This window comes from Chinchilla lanigera, unplaced genomic scaffold (assembly GCF_000276665.1).
Source record: "Chinchilla lanigera isolate Chin_1 unplaced genomic scaffold, ChiLan1.0 scaffold00027, whole genome shotgun sequence".
Lineage (NCBI taxonomy): Eukaryota > Metazoa > Chordata > Mammalia > Rodentia > Chinchillidae > Chinchilla > Chinchilla lanigera.
This window is the reverse complement of record NW_004955428.1, coordinates 1,873,620-1,878,414: the sequence shown is the minus strand read 5'-3', so window position 1 is coordinate 1,878,414 and position 4,795 is coordinate 1,873,620. Positions and strand designations below refer to the sequence as shown.

At 40.8% G+C, this 4,795-nt stretch overlaps 1 long non-coding RNA gene across 1 annotated transcript in view; it reads left to right on the top strand.

The window, feature by feature from the left end:
- Positions 1 to 4,795, top strand: part of LOC106148756 — a 19,872-nt gene that overhangs the window by 14,376 nt on the left and 701 nt on the right. The window lies entirely within an intron of this gene.

The following is a 4,795-nucleotide window of genomic DNA, read 5'->3' as shown; positions in this document are numbered from 1 at the left end:
GGCGCAGGGCATGCAGGGTTGAGACTCTGTTCGCCCCGCCCACAGCCAGAGAAGACCCTGGGGCTTCCAAGTGTAAACCGCCTCTCTGCCACGGGAGCAGGGAGGCCAGGACTCTGTCTGTAAAGGCGGCGGGTTCCTGGTGCGCACGCACTGCCCTCAGGGAGTAGCTGGGAAATACCTGGCTCTCTCCACGCATTTCAGCTGGGAACCGTGGCGGTGTGGGCGAGCACAGTCTCCCTGGAACACTGTCTGTCTCGGCACAGGTGGCGCGGGGCTGAGAGTTTCTAGCAATGATTTTAAAAGAAAGTCCTTTTTTCCCAGTCTTTTTCTTTATTTCAGCTTACAAGTGTTTGAGCATTACTTCCTAGCCACAGAAGACCTCCAGACTGGGAAGGAATAAATCTGCACCCATTTGTGAACGTGTCAAGTGAATCAGCTTTGTCGTGCTAGAAGAGGACTACTGCTTGAGATTGAAATGATGATCTTAAAAGTCTGTTTGAGATAACTTCAAATCTTAACATATATTCTGGATTAAAGTCAAGGTGGAATATCCTGAGATTGCCACAAAAGCACTGAAAAGCCTATTCCCATTTCCAACATCCTATATTTGTGCAGCAGGGTTTTCCAGAGTACACTGGACATAGCACACACTTACAGTGTCACTGTCTTCCATCAAACCCAGGTGGGACCATCTGGTTTCAGGAAAATAAGTTCAGGTCTCCCCCTAATTGGTCTCTGGTAACAGCTGAGGACTGTTGCTCTAGGAGACCTTTCTTGAACAGGGAGCACTTTCATCTCTTAGATGAAAGGCTTATAATTTTACACCCTTGAGCCTAAAATGGGTTGGTTCTTCCTAATTCCTGATATGTCCTCAAGGCATCTTTCTGCTTGTCCCAGCTCAAAGTATTTGGAAGGCAGCTATGCTCACCAGAACACCAGCAACACCGCACCCAGCTCAAAGTATTTGGTGTCTTTTTAGTGATGCTGATCTCTTCAGAACTACACTTTCTTTGGTTCTAACTTTGCATGTGGTTCTTTTCAAGCTAAAATTTAAATTTTAATACATTCTTGCTCCGCTTTTTGCTCTCACTTCTTACTATAAATCACCTAAAGCCACCAGCAGTATCCACAACACACCCTGAATATTGGGCTGCCTTAAAATTTCCTCTGCCAGATCAGATAGATTGCATTCCTCAAACTCAGCCTTCCTTAGAATCTCAGTACATGGGCAAAATGTAGACAAATCTTTTGCCAGAGTGTCCAATTGCCTTTCATCCAATTCCCAATAGGGTCCTATTCCTACCTAAAACCTCATTTATCCTTTACTGTCTCCATTCCTATAAGCATTCTAATCTTTTAATCTCTGACCAGAATCACCCATCAAATTCTGGTTACAGCAACCTCAGGCTTTGGTAGCCTACATATTCAAAGGTTTCAAAACTCCTCCCACAAACCAGTTGCAAAAGCTTCTGAACCATATGGCCAGGTATAGTTATAGCAATGACCCCAATTCTCTGTTAGCAGGTCTCTGTATTGGTCAGCTTCCTTATCACTGTGAAAAGGCTTATGACACCTACAATTTAAAGGAAGAAAAATTTATCTGGCTTATGGTTTCAGGGGATCCAGTCAGTGGTCAGCCTGTTCCAAGGCAGTAACGTCATGGTAGAAGGGCATGGTGGTACACAACTGATCACTTCTTGTAGCAAGGAAGTAGAGAACAGGGGAAGAATTCTAGCAAGAGATACATCCTCCAAAGACATGCTCCCAGTGACAAACTGGAGCTCACCTCCTAACAGCACATTCCATTATGAACATTAGTAGATTACACCACTGAGAAATATAGAGCCCTCCTTCATGATACAATCACCACTCCAAGAATTCAATCAATTCATTAATTCAATAAATTAATTTAATCAAGTTGTGTCAACACAGCGATGCAAACCTATTTTATGTTCAAGCTTTGGTATGGGGCTAGGTAAAGCACTAGTTCTTGTCAATGGCAGCCAAATTTTTTGTCAATAATAAAACAAATTCACAACAGGCTAAGAAATGCTGCCTACTACAGAAAACTGCTTATTGTTAGCAACATTACTTTGCTGCTCTTTGACCTGTTTCTCAGGGTGATGAATAGTATGACAGGCTCTTTGTGTGTTTGTCCATCAATATATATTGTTCCTTGCAACAAAATAAAGATGAGTATTGAAGCTATGTACAGTATGCAGGTTGATATTTTCTTAGCTATTAACTTGAATTAACCCTGTTTGAATCTCTTGATTTGTACAAAAAAAAAATTGAAACAGATGTTTGCTATTTGGAGACATGATTTCTGTGTTTCTGAGGTATTCTTCACATCACCCAATCTTTCTCTAAGTACAAGTTTAATACTGAATACAGCAAGTTATGAGGGTTCAGGACTTCTTGTTTGAGGAATTTATACTTTTAGTTGTACGGGTCTTTGGTTTCAAATTTGCAAAATAAAAAAGAGATAATGTATGCAGTTATTGTAAAAAGATTCCACTAAACATTCTTTTGACATTAATGTGAAGTGACAGCAAAAACATACCAGATAAGGAGTATCTGTGGCCAGGGAAAGAAGGGGTGAGGCTTATTTGTTACTGAAAAGAAAATCAGTAAAGCCAAGAAAATTTGATCAAGAAAAGCAGCTTTTCTTCTTTTTACCTTGAATGGTTAGGGAGAGACTGTCACAGACTTTGAGGAAGAGTGAATGCAGGAATTGATAACCACTGGCTGTGACAAGCAGTTGGGGAGAGAAGATTAAAATGATGCCTTGCTCCACCTCGCAAAACTTTGCAGTTTATGCCAAAGAGAGGCTGAGGAGACCTGTTGACTGAGTTCTGGAAATCAAAACCCAAACCATTTTTACCAGAGCTTTTGATGAGCAGGTTTTCCTGAACAAAAATATAATGACAAAGTTCAGAGGTCAGGTTAAGTTTTGAGAGTGGGACAAGAAGTAGACTACTATACATAGGACCCCGCCCAAGTGGCTCTAAAATAGTATCCCTCTGGATTTTAATTCTATGGTATTCTCATAATTTGGCTGATAATGTGATAAACATGTGGGGTTAGGAACCACTGTGTGCCTTTGTCCACAAACATGCTCCTATCCCCCACTACAAATCAAGAACAACCACTGTAAGGAAAACTTTACACAGATAAACAAAAAAAGGGGGACAGAAATAATACTACTGGTTGGCATTCTGTCCAGGTGCCTTTATCTCAGTTAAAACTTTCTAGCACCTCTGTTAACTCAAAATTTTTCACAGGTGTTTGTTAATGGTTGGGGGTTCTCCTTACTTAGCAAATGTGCCTGCTGATTACAATGCCCCTCATTCTTAGAAGCACCTGCTATAACTACAGCCCCTTCCAGAAGACCCTTTCATAAGTCAGTGTGTTTGTATGAAGTGACATCATATCCATAGCCAAAGCTAGTTGCACCAGAGAAAGATGTTGTCCAGAGGACTCAGAAGGAGAAAAGCCCAAGAGTTCTGCCGTAAAAGGACACTGGACAGGAGTTCATAGTCCAATCAGACTGTCTATTGAGAGACTGAGTGCAAAACGTTCAGATTCAGTAGGCTGGAGAGGCTAAGAAACACATAGGGAGGGAGGGAGAGAGAAAGAGAGGGAGAGAGAGAAAGAGAAGCAAGAAGCAAAACCCAGCAGGTAAGAGAAGTTATGAGTAAACAGAAATCCTGAGATAGAGATTAACAATAGCTGTTCAATCGTGTAGTAACAGGAGCAGAAACAGAAGCCAAGAGAGGAGAGAATTAGTCTGGGTGTGGGGAGCTGCAGATAAGACCTGAAGTATGAGCACCACTGACTGTTGGAAACAATGGTTAGGTCTCTAGACACGTTAATAAAGCCTTCATTTCACCTATGTTGCAATTATGCTTTAGTTTTCTAGTTACTTAGCTTAAGTCCTTTTGACTTTTTAAAAATTTTCTTGCTTTCCTTTGCAATCTTACAATAAACCCTGTTGATCGAGAGGATAGATTGCTCTGTATTGCTTAAATTCTGTAAGAACTAAGTAACTCACCAGGTCACGTTGTAAATGGGTCAGTGTAACACACTTAAATGCAACACACTTCCTAGGATATCCACAGGTTCTCGGATTGTACCTGTTTTAATTCTCTACTCTTTTGCCTTCTGTTACTATTACGATGCAATAGCCATTGTTAATCTCTGTCTCAGGATTTCTGTTTATTCATAGCTCCTCCTGCCCACTGGTTTTTGTTCACTGCCTGCTTTCTCTGTGAGTATTTCTGGTCACTCCAGCCTGCTGACTCTGAATATTGTTGACTTTGAAGAAGGTATTCCACTATTCCAAAGCTATCAGAATCTTAGAAACTTCATGGAAATGGTGCACTCTTGCCTATACTTTGATAGGTGACAGGCTCTTCCCTCTTACACATATCAAGGCGTCTAGGATACTTCTTCATTTCTCCTCATAACTCCTGTCAGAACGATGTCATTACTTTAGTACATGTATGGTCCCATGGTATCCTATGGGATAATGAGATGTTCAAGGTACTTGTGTACTGTGTTGCAGAATAATGCCTGAAATTTGATAGAACTATGAGTAAAATAATAAAGGTGTTCTACTACTTCTACCAGGTAAAACAAACCTGGCCGTTATCTCTGCTTAACAGAAGTCTGAAGGCAAAATCTGGCTTTCTGCCATCTTAAATTTCATTATCAGTCTTTAGTTTTTAAAAGTTTTCTATTTACAGAAGAATTGAGTGGCTAGTATAGAAAATTTCTATATGCCCACTGTTTC